Consider the following 13336-nt stretch of genomic DNA (forward strand, 5'->3'; position numbering starts at 1 on the left):
CTTGATGACAACAAAAAGTAGGAGGGACCTCAGGGATCAGCAGCAGGAAACAACTTTAAACTGAAATAAAAGTAAATTCAAACTTTTATTAGTTTAAGTACCGTAAATACATTTAAGTGGTAAATAACATTTTTTTTTTCTTTTACTTTAATAATGTCGATCTACTAGCATAATTTATAATCATTTTCAAAATACCTATGCTATACTGTGTATATATATATATATTTATATATATATATATATATATATATATATATATATATATATATATACAATACACATGATTGGGGATATATATATATATATATATATATATATATACAATACACATGATTGGGGATATATATATATATATATATATATATATATATACAATACACATGATTGGGGATATATATATATATATATATATATATATATATATATACAATACACATGATTGGGGATATATATATATATATATAGTAATTACTTAGTTATTATTTTGGTAACTTTTTACTTATTGTTTGTATTAGACAAAACCTGACTGCTGCAGCCCAACGTCTTGTTTCAATGCACTTCTGATATGTTTGAAGTATTGGGAGAACTTGGATGTTTTTTATAAGATCTTTTTTAGCACCAAGCTTTTATCTGAGTTAGTTTTGCTCACTGCTGAGGTTTTTCGGCTTATAGAGCCATTCCTATTGTGATCACTCAGTTGGGGGTCAGTGTCATGTGACTCCTCTTCTTCTATAATACAAATGAAAACACAGTGTGAGATAGTGAGCTGATTCCTTCAATGTTGAAAATGCACGTAATTCCTGCATTTAAAACATGTTGTAAATGGCACAAATATGAAATTTTAAGCAGTGCCGTGATACAAAGTATTGAGAAGGAGCCTGTGATGCTGGCTGGTGGAGGTACTTTTCTCACTTCTTTCTGCTGTTCACCTACTCTTGGAGAATTAGGGATGTCAGTGGGAAATTGCTGGTTACTTTATATTGCAGAATAATTGTTATCTTCTCTTTGTCAGCTATGCTGTAAACATTGAGACCTGCTGTATGTAGTCTTTTCACCAGCCCCTGGATGTATTTGTTTGTGGGCCACTGCTTGCATCTGCGGGTACAAATTAGAAACAGTTTGATGTAATGACATGGTGTTATCATGTTGTCCACTCTGCAGCGTAGTATTGGTGGGATTTAGCCATTCACTGCTCTTTGTAGTTCTTAGTTTGTGTGTGTGTGCTGGCCGGGAATAAGTTTAATTATTCCTTGTCCCTATGAAAATGTAAAATGTTAGGATTAGTATACACTTTGAAGTGTAATATATTGCTGTAATATTTATTTACTGGACTATGTTATCAGCTTTATTTTTCGCTATGTGGAGATAAAACTGCTAGCATGCCATTATCTCAAATAATACTTATAATAATACCTTTAAGGGCCTTTGACTACTGTTATGGCCTTTATTGTGCTAAACATGCAGATTCAACACTATAGAATTACTTTATACGAACATAGATACATTTTAGTTTTGTCAGTTTCATTTGACATCACTTTATGGACGTTAAATGTTTTATTTTTTTCCCATCTCATCACAACATTTTAGAATGAGTCCTCTATCTTTTATGTACTTTTAGCTGCTATAAGAAGTCTGCATTTAAAGCTACTGTCTGTATCTAACTGTATTGAAACTGTGAGAATTTACGTTACTCATTAATCATTTTTATTTTTTTATTATTTCATTTTTAGAATTGCCAATCTTAACATCATTTTTTACTGTTAGTTTTTTTTGTTGTGTCAGATACTACACCCCATTAATATGAAATGCAATGTCTGCCCATCAATAGAATATCTATCAATCCATCCAGCAATATCATATCAGTCTAGCTTCTCATGCGTTTTCCATAGTGAAAATTTCTAATAATTATAATGTAAATAGCTTCAGCCAATGCAGATAAAAAAAAATAAAATAAAGCTCGTATTTTTTTCCCTCTCAATTTACCCTCATACACTTTGCACTTGAGTATGAAAATAATCATCAGGTCAGTGTATTAAGACTTATCACGGGCTGACAAGTATTTGTCACACCAAGTGATAAAACATAAATTCACTCTTTAAACCAGATACTGTTGAAGAGACATGGTGGACGTAGCCTAAATCCAGATTCTTCACTCTGATCATTGATAAGGAGCTAAAAAGTGGATTTAAAACTGCAAACCATTTCTACACTTTTTTGGGTACAAATGACACCTTTATCTGGCTTTAAGCATTAGATTGATTTTTATATGTGGTCATTTAATGGAGGTGCCCTATCGATAACGCACATATTTTTGCTGCAGGCAACTAAACTGAGCTTGGTAGCTTAAGTACATAAAAGGGTTTTGTAATGTGTAACTCGGTGAAGATTGCTGTTATTATTGACATTAAGAGAGAATTTATCACCATTATATGCTACATAGCTATATACTTAACAATATCACTTATATGTAGGGATAAACTTTAAAAAAAAAGCATGTATATAAAATGTCTTAAGTATGTAAAGCTAAAGGTCAAGAAATTCAGTAACAGAGTAGTTTATATTTGCTAACATTATTAACGACAAAGCATATATTGTAATTCAAAAATTGTTTTATATAACTATCCTATAAACAAAATAAAGATGGACTTTTACTTTTCCAGAAATTGAAATCTGGAAACTTTAGTCAGAATTACATAATATTACTCACTCTTATTGGTTTGGTTAAGTTTAAAATATATATATTTAGTAAGAACATCTAAAAAGAGACACTGTCTAGTTTACTATAGGATGTGATAAGGAATAACAATATACTGCTTTCAAATGAATAACATTTTTAATGTATCAAAATCCCTTGTCCCCGTACCGGGGTCTTTGATAAATGACCTGCATTTCACCTCTGACAGCCACAGATTTGCAGTATTCTGTACACATCACTCAAGAGTGGAACTCCATAGAGTCATTTATAGTGATGTGGGAGTAGCTGAACTTGTTCAATAATGCTATTGTTAGAGGGGCTGGTGAAGTATTTGTGATCCATTTGTACTCTATGTTAATGCAAATCATTTATATGTGTTGAAAACAAATACACAAAGGACACGTAATCAAATGATAATGCAGTGCGATTTTGGCATCATTAACAGACTCATTAGCTTTTTATGAATGCCCCTATAGTATCTGTCCTACCCTTGGTCATCACATTGAAGAAAGCCATGGCCTCAGCACGTTCTTAGGCTTTCTTTGAAAACTACGTAACACTTTTACAATGTCCAAAGACAAATATTGACTCTGGAATTTGGACATTTAGCTTCAGGTTTGCTTTATACTAACAATCACTATACATATGAATTGCAATTCTCTACATACCATCAAATATATATGTGCCTAATATGCTGTACAACAAAACATTATACAAGAACCTTTATATCCTGGTTACTTTATAGACTATGTATGCCTTAATGTATTTTAATTGTAAATTTTCAATTCTAGGAATACATAGAAATTAAATACATTGTATTGTTGGTTAGGTTGGGGTAAGTTAGCATATAGCTTTTAAAAAATCCTTCTTCAGCTCAAAAGCCTTTGCATAATAATGACAATTTCCTAATACAAGAAACCTTTACTGCCACAAACAATTACAGTAAAATACATATTTTATTTTTTGTGGGCATCATAGGCTGGTGTTACAAGCAATATTTTGTATACAGTCCTATGGTTTTTGTAAATATTTCAAAACTAATCATGTTTAAACCTCAAATATGGCAGAGCATCAGATTTATATAATTCATAGTTCTAATTCCTAGTCTATTTCTAAATTTGGATTTAGGTATGGGCCAAGAAATCAGTTCACTATGAGCATGTTTTTAAATACACACATTGGCCCACATTTTAATGAGTGAAGTTTCTTTATGTTGATCTATGTAAAGGAGATTTTTTGAGTGGATTTAGTAGACAATCCACACTTCTTACTAGCTGTAGTTACTTTTTACTGTTGGAATTTTGAAATGTGCTTGCTAAAAAGGGGCTGAACTCTAAACAGGCCCACTTTTTGCTGTTTATCAAATTTGTTAAAATGGTACTTTTACATGCTAATAATCTTTCCATTGGTCATTAGTTGATAGGGTAGGCTTTGGCGCTAGACCCCCAAACCAGTCAGCTGCATGCTTTAACGCACTGGCTAGATGACATCACTCCTACAAGAGCTTTCCCTGCAGTTCTAATGCCAAACCGCTAGATTAGGTATGGCGCTGACTGCAGTGGTGTTTTAAACATATTTTGATGTCAAAAGTTGCTCCCCAAATAATCAATTACTAATGACCTCTCCTCTTGCCGGAAGAGCCCTTTAAACTACAAGAAAAGCAGCATATTTTATAGCAAAAAGGTCGCCATAATGGACTGATAACACAATATACACATGTTGAACGGCTATTTTTTTATCCAAGTATAAGGTCTGGCATTTAATATGGAGTGTCAAGGGTCATATTATCTCTAGGTACTAGCAAATGGCTGATAGGCTGTATAGTAGATACTCATGATCTTATAATGGTCATCTTTATGGAATATTGCAAACATCTTGTGGAAATATTTATATATTCTTATATTGAGATGTCTACATTGGATGAGATATTTAATGATCCATATTAGGAATTATGTTAAAACAGTGCAGTAGTTGTTTGCAGGGAATTTGGGCTATAATGTAAACATATAACCATGCTAAATATAGTGTGATCAGCAGAAAGGATACTTAAAAAAATACCTAATTACAGAGGAATCAATAATTAATTTTATTAAGAGTACAATATAACTGATGCAATAATGATGCAAATTTATTGCACATTTATTTCGATAGATCAAATTATTCATAGAAATATTGTCTGTTTTGGGGTTGATCTCTTTATTTCATTGTGGGCATACAGCCTGTGTTAGGTAGCTATGCACATTAGAATAATGTCAACTGACCACTACAATAATAAAAATTATAATAAATCTGTATTTCTATAGCACCATCATATTCTGAAGCGCTTTACAGATCATGGGGTGCATATAGAAATAAAATAAGACATTTCAGAACAATACAATTGTCAGAAACAATAGGAATGAGGGCCTTGCTCCTTAGAGTTTACATTCTATGAGATTATTTCCCCATTGCTTGCTGACTATATGCAATATGTATAGGATATCTGTTCTTTTTCCCAACAACACATATTAGTGTAAAGATGGATCAGGGTTCAGATTTTAACATGTTGAATCCTTTCTTTCTTGGGGGTGCTAAGTTTCTGGCGGGCTCCCCTCTGCTTATTCAGAATACATGCACACCTGATCCAACTGCGCAAATGTGTATGAGAGGGAAAGCGGGCTGCAGGAAATAACAAGTAATAACATAATAAGTCAGGCAACAGCATCTAAACTGTTTCAAATAAATAATAAACTTTCTTTTCTAAACTTAGCAAACAAAGCATGATAAACAATGGAATGACCAGTGTTTTCAGATTATCATACATGCCTTTAAAGTTCCATCAAATTTCAATCTGGCCACTATGTGCGGGTGAAACAAATTATATTCATTTCTCATTGCACAGGGTCATTGTAAGGAAAATTCCAATTGTCTTATTGAGTTTAATATACTGTTAATTTACAGAGGCTCTTTGGATACAAGAATCGTCTGAACTTCATTTCTTTAGGTTTTAAAATGTTACTATTGCAGTACCTGACACTGTACATTAAGATGGTTTTAAAATCAGAAGGATATACAGGTATTTTCAGGTTAAATGTCTGTGGCCTGACCAGTAGGTTAGGTGCAATCCTGTAAAATAAAAGTTTACTCTGCTCACTAGTTTATAGAAATTCTTTCAAACAGCGCCTCACTAGTCTAGAAAAACAAATATTATAGACATAATTATTAGGCATATTTATATTTCCCAATTAAGAGTATTCTACAAGTTATTATATAATAAAACCATAGCGGTGTAATAGATGTGTTATACAGTATAGACGGATATTACCTCTGCATAATTAATGTATATTTTTAGTGTCTCTCAACTGATTACATTAATTTAATAACATAAAATTGTTCATGAGACACAGTATATTTCTGATTTAATAGTGAACATGTGGCAAATCCTTCACATAGTTTCAAAGTTTAAAAAATAGGTATAAAAGTGAAAACCTGGCTACAGACCTGGAAGTTTACCCAATGTCCTTTGGTGATAAAAATGAATACATAGAACTTGATATTATTTTACATTTGAATTAAAATGTCAGTCAAATTGGGGTATTTCACTATGTCAGACCTTTAGCAACACATCAGGTAATCAATATATTTCATTAATGGAACATTAATAGAAACAAATGATCAAAAGTAACTATATTAATCACAATATTAAATACATTATCTAAAAAAGTGCATTCTTTGGAATTACCAGATAACATTAATTAAGGAATTATTAAGGATTATCACCCTCCCTAGCTCCCTTTTTATCACAGGAATATTACCCTCGATTGTTAATGTGTTTACATATTTATTTATTTATCTAATTTATCATTTAGGACAATATAATTGCTGAAACAATTTGAGGTCATTGTCCACTTAAGTAGAGTATATGTATATAAATATATAACTTGAACATGAAAGAGTTAATGTTATAAAATCATTCCTTCTCAATGACCAAGAAATGTCATGATTCTTTCAATATTTGTTGTGCTTTGTCCTTATACGCATACAGATGCATGTATGATGAATGTACATAGAATTCTAAAATGTTGCTATAAACTTTTAGAGCCAATATATTTTATTACATTTTGAACGCACTGATAATATGTATTTTTCGTAGATTTTTTGAAGCTATGTAACATTTTATATCTACTGCAAGTAAAAAGTAATACAATAATCAATAGACCGCCCTTGAAATGTAAATATATGCTGATGATGGATTTAGTAAAATTTGGCATATTCATTTAAACTTGTAATAGCAATATTGGGCTAGTCACATAAAAATTTTGTCAACCATTCAATATATGAGATATGAAAATAATATATATTTATATGAAGAAAGTACATGTACTTGGGACGCATGGTAAGAAAATACCTTAATCGTTATCTTTCGAATTGAACCCTGGAGTGCTGATACTTTTTTCCTTTTATATATGTACATATATATATATATATATATATATAAAAATATATATATATATATATATATATGGAGCGAGAGGTAAAGAGAAACAGAAAGAGATAGAAAGTACATACATATTTTAGAAAATGTGTATGTAAAAGCAAAAATTCTTTATCCTCTTAGAAATGCAAGTTTACACAATACAGTTAGTGTACACATGGTGCCAAAATACAAAACTACTGGCGCTGAAAGCTCTCACTTTCATCCTTCAGCTCCATGCTATATAAGCTTTGAGTCAGCTTTAATTGGAACATACAGGCGGTCCCCTACTTAAGGACACCCGACTTACAGACAACCCATAGTTACAGACAGACCCCTCTGCCCACTGTGACCTCTGGTGAAGCTCTCTGGATGCTTTAAAATAGTCCCAGATTGCAATAATCAGCTTAAAATTGTCTGCAATGAAGCTTTATTGATAATTCTTGGTCCTATTACAGTAAAAAAATTTGAAACTCCAATTGTCACTGGGGCAAAAAAAAAAATTGTCGGGAACTACAATGATAAAATATACAGTTTCGACTTACATACAAATTCAACTTAAGAACAAACCTACAGTCCCTATCTTGTATGTAACCCGGGGACTGCCTGTACTTTACTAATGATAATACAGTTAAAGAGTATTGCAAGTATAACACAGAATATAAACATATTAGTGCATTGAATATTATGCAGCTACAGTTATAATACAATATATAATCTAAAATATTGCTGATACTCAAATCTTCAGATTTTTGTAAAGTTTATGCCTTGCTGCCACTGACTGGTGTCTCAACTTGTAGTGTTGTGATGTATCGATTAAGTATGGCTGACAAGGAGTAAATCTGTAAGACAATATAAGAAGGAACTTTGTCCTCCAATAGGCAGAATACTGTGCCATGGCTTATGATGGAATAATATGCACTGGGTATAAAGATTTGCATTGATGTGTGTGTTGAAGGATACAGTGTATTCAATTAAGTCATAAAGATACTTCAGTCCATTTGGTTTTCCACTCCAAATAAGTAACAGCAAAAGGCTTCAAGTACAGTAAAACCTAACCTATAAATCATGAAGACCGACAAGGTAGCTCTGTATGGTTTATAAATCTTCCTAGCACTAGCCGTTCGCCAGCGTATGTCTTTATTAGCTTCAATGAAGTGGCCAAACCACCGGACTAAACCCATTGAAATGTTCTGGCTGGTTAAACCTCTTATTTTGTTTCTTCTAGAGGGTTCTGCCTCACTTATTGAATCAATGTCAAGTTCTTTATAGCAGAGAGGGGGTTAACACAAAGCTTTGACTGCCAACCTGATCTCTGGCTTTCTGCTTCCTCAGCACGGGCCCACAATCAATAGCTTCCTTTTTACAAGATTAATGCTAACTGTATCTTATGATAAATTTGCCTAAATCCATATTTTCTATAAAAGGGTATGTTTAGTTAAAAATTATTAGATTAAAAAGTTGCCAATATTTCACATAGAATAACATCATTTGTAATTATTGGGGATGTAGGGCAACATACTCAAATGCATGTGTGAATAAATACAGGAGTTCAACTATTACCATATACAGTAGATAAACATAGCTAGTGATTGCTAGTTTACAGTAGATACACATTGCACATATATATATATACAGTATATATATTGGAAAGATAGGGTGATATTAGAAAGAGAGCTACAGATGAGGCCTTTTACATATATAGTATGAAGATGACTATATAAATCCCAAAATACTTGTTTATGTATTTTTAGTTATTTTTTTATTTTACATTTTAATTTTGAATTAAAGTAAACTGCAATAGAACGAATCTATACTGCTGCCTCTGGGTGTCTTTTATACCATTTAAAAATATTTCATTCATATGCTAATGTCTGTATTTTTTATGATTCTATACTCTACTTTTTTACTTTCCATTTTAGAATGATTTTTATTCCATACCCATGCATTAACATAGGCTGAACTTTAGATTTATTAAACATTTAAAAAGACTAAAACACTGCATATGGTAGTTTGTACATAGTTTATAGTTGTTGAACGCCCATATATACCGTATATATTTTTTCTTTTATCTCATTATTGTTTCTTTTTAGATAGTCTTTTTTCTTCTTCTACGGATTGCATCCTACTGTGTCGGTGTAACACAAAGGATGATCACATGCACCCACATTAAATGGAGCTTATCCCCAGTCTAATTCTTAAGCTATGGGAACATATACAGCGACTTAGAGGAATGTTCACACTTTGGCTTATCAATTTATCAGTACGGTGTAGGCCCCTTGCAAAACCTTTTCACTGTTCGGCTTTCTTCCAATAGAAAAAGAAAAAGGCCTGCCATCTGTACCTTTTTTTCAAGAGATTCTGATCTTTTTCTCCATCTGCCAACGTGAATTGGTATGGTTATACCATTTTATGTGAATTCTTTATTATTGTCATTTTTAATAATTTTATTGCGAATAGCCAACTAGAGATAATATTTATAATCTAGAAACATGTTCACAAAGGTGAATTCTTTATTTTATTTGTCTTCTAGATTATTGCAAGCAATATAAATTGTATTATCTATTACCTATTGTCAATTTTAAAAAGTTGTCATTTTGTATGTTAGTATAAGAATTCTAGCATGGGGTTCTAAATATAAAGATTTAGAGAAAGGTCAATTTACATTACAGGTAAAGGCCTGATTTACTTTTTTAAATAAAAGAAATAAATTTCAGGTGTAAAAATAGGAATTTAATAGCTTATTATTATCATTTCACTTATTATTTTACATAACATTTCCTAAATCTGATGTGTGCTTTTTCAAAAATGCGACTGATAAAATTTGTTATTATATATATTTTTGTCTTTTTGTTTTCTTGATAAGATTATTACTAGATCAGTATCATCATTAGTTTCTTTCTAATTGATAGCTGCAATTTTCTGTGTAATTAGTTTTAGTGACAACATTTCAGAGATGGAGAGGAAAAAAAAGATTGACGTTTTAGAAAGAAAGAGGGAAAGTAAAGGAAAATATTCACACTTTCTTATTTTTCACAAGACTCCCTGCAGAGGACGGGGACGCTAGTGAAATCAAGGGCACAAATGAGAAGCTTTATTTCTCCATTCTGTGCCTGAAGATTGGCCGATGGACGCGGACATGGTTTGTCAGTCCTCATCTTCAACTTTAATGCTTGAAATAATCCCTTTTCTATCTATTTAACAAAATGTGTGTACAAGTAGAAATCACTTGTATTTGTGTTTGCCAGGCTGTGTGTATGGATCTCCAGCTTTACTGGTATATATCTTGAAAGAGATTATCTATCTAGTTCTTTATCAATTCCTCTACACACTTGTTACAGTATTTTTCCTTTATTTATGTTACTAATTGATAAAGGGACATTGTTAATATATTTTCTATAAATAATCTAGATGTGAGTGGCAAGGTAGACAATTGTTCCTAGTGTTTTCTACGATGTCATATAAGATCAACTTTTATTGATTTACCTGTACGGGTAAGTTGATATTTATTAAGCTCACAAACAATTTAAATAATAGATTTTTTTAAAATGATTATTAAGTGTATTGTGAAATATTTTTTGCTTTCTCTCTATGTACATGGAAAACTCAATAACAGTAGATTAATACACTTTAGCTTGCCTGTTTTATTATATTTAATAGCATTCTACGATGTAAGTATTGCATTGTGGGTAACCATTCCTTTTGTTAAGTTGGGCTAGATATTAGCTCTAACAACTTATTTGATTAGGTCCGTTTTATTTTTTTTTTCTCCCTTATTGTTGTCACATAATGGATGGTTTTGATTTATGCTGTATATGGTGTTAGATATTTTATAAAAATATAGGAATTATATTTCCAGTATTCCTATTAAGGGGAATGTTGTATATTTTGTGAAGGTGGAAGGAATAGATAAAGTTGCACACTATGGCCTGGATTTGAGTTAATGTCACAAGTGGTTAGGATAAAGGGTATGGCACTTGGGGAGCAAATACCGTAAGTATATCATAAGTTAACAAAAAACAAAATAATGAATTTATAGCGGCCCTGTGAGTTCACCATAACCACACAGTGTTTTATATTCGAAATAGTGAAGACACATAGGTAGGGTAAATAAAGGGGTTAAAATTTGACAAGGACATCTCCAACACAGTTAATCCATACAAAGCTCTAGGATTTCTCTGCAGTCATCTTTGTGGTATTCATTAGCATTTTTTTCCTTCTTTTGTGAAATCTTTTCTTCTTTCGCTTTACCCTTGCGCTCTGGCAGAAATTAGCATATTATACCAGGAGTAGAAGATGTAAGAAGCCGACCCCCTGCTGTTCAGTGGATTGTGCAATCTGCAGGCGGCATCAATTTTTCAGCAGTTTGCTCATTGCTCATTACAGTCAGAGCACCAAGTGGCTATCAAACCGGGACTATTCCCCCCGGTTCCACTACCGAGCATATGGGCTGTCTATAGCTATATCAATACTGTTGTTGCATTAATATGATTACCTATACTTGTCCCAGAATTAATCATACTATGTTTGACTTAGTTCAAAAGTCCAACAAATGCTTTACAATCACATGCTGCTATTATATAGCTGGAGGCTTCATTGGATATAATTGACAGTAATTTTTTGAGCTTTACACTTGGCATTAAGCATCGAAGTCAGTCCTCCACATCTACAGAGAGAAGTTAGAGTACACATTTCGTCAAAACCATATGTCAGTATGTTTTTACATTGTGAGCCTGTTTCCTTGTGCCTACATACAACCGTTTCCATTGTCTCTTATGAGCTACTCTATGGTTGTCATAGTAATGAAAATTAAGGGCCGCAATTCTTATTCCATCAGTTGAAATATTAATAACTAGAGCTTAATATAGGGCAGTGACATTTTTTGAAATGTCAGAACTTCTTTTTGAGTTTTCCATAATTTAAGTGATAGAATTTTATTGAAGATGGGTGGAGGAAGGGGGTGCAATGAGAGGAGATTTGGCCGTAGATAGTATATATTTATATATCTTGCAGCGCTGCAAAAGCAGGAGCCCTGAGTACCTTTACTGTTATTAATACGTCATAAAAAAACTTTAGTAGTTTATAATTTTTATTATTAATTTTCTACCTCTGAAATTAATTCTCATGAGAAAGTTTGCAGTCAGTGTTCATTTTACACTGCATCGAGATATATAGTAAATTATAAAATGTATCTTCGGCAGATTTGTAATTTTTCTTGAAGCAGCTTGGTTACAGAAGCCATAAATGACACATCATGATACACATTATTTACTTAAAAAATTGCTTTTGAAGTGACATTTTGGCTTTTAGTGGCATTTCAGAGAATGTGGCCAAACTAAATGGCCTGACAAAGTCGGTGAATTAAAATAAAATGCATTGCGCTCTATAATGAACACCTATAGCGAATATGACATAGAGCAAAATACTTGTCAACAACCATAAGGAAAAAATTGTGCAGAGTTACAGCAGAGGGCACTCTTGTGAAAGTGGAGCGTTTGGATATAATACATGATTTCTATGACAGTGCTTGTTAGGAGAGGTACGATAGCACTTAAATTATTTATTTACTTGTCTTGCAGCAATGCTGATCCAAGGTTAAAAGGCGATACGCTTTTTCGATCCACTGGAAGCATGCGAGTTAAGAGTTATAAAAAGAGAGTAAATTCTTTCCATGATGACTAAGGGTAACAACTGACAACTCAAGGTGGTTTGTTTTTGAGAATTTTCCAAACCGCCTTAATTGAACATTTCAGGAATGAATATTAATGCTTCACTCTTTTCACAGTGCTTTTACTGGGTAGATCTACCAGGATTCGTTGAACTTGATTGATAAAAAGTGACATGTGGTTGATTAATAATTTTAACATTTCTATTGATCTAGACCATAATTAAGTTGCAACTTATTCACTGTGTACAACCTTAAGGATTAATGTTTTCTCCCTCCTCGAAGTGAAGCCGGATTACTCAGGGTTCATTGTTTTGTCATACAAATTCATGTGTTGTCCTTCTTTAGTGATGCTTTGTTTAGCTTTCTTGGTCTTTGTAGAATGTATTTGACTTATTCCTTATAGACCCTTATAGTGTTAGAGCTGTGTTGCAAGGTACTGCATTGTTCATTTGGCAGCCTTAGCTTAACTGGCAGGTCCTTAAAATCTGACAAGTTTGATGCATATTCTCAACAACATGCA

The 13336-nt window shown here is 32.4% G+C and overlaps 1 long non-coding RNA gene across 2 annotated transcripts in view; it reads left to right on the top strand.

The window, feature by feature from the left end:
• The first annotated feature begins 747 nt into the window (after positions 1–747).
• The window catches only part of LOC140133344 (uncharacterized), a 44030-nt gene continuing 31441 nt past the window's right edge, over positions 748–13336 (top strand). For both annotated transcript variants that reach the window (XR_011855872.1, XR_011855873.1), the window contains exon 1: positions 748–899. This is a non-coding gene — a long non-coding RNA (uncharacterized lncRNA). The remainder of the gene's footprint in view (positions 900–13336) is intronic.

This window comes from Engystomops pustulosus, chromosome 5 (assembly GCF_040894005.1).
Source record: "Engystomops pustulosus chromosome 5, aEngPut4.maternal, whole genome shotgun sequence".
Lineage (NCBI taxonomy): Eukaryota > Metazoa > Chordata > Amphibia > Anura > Leptodactylidae > Engystomops > Engystomops pustulosus.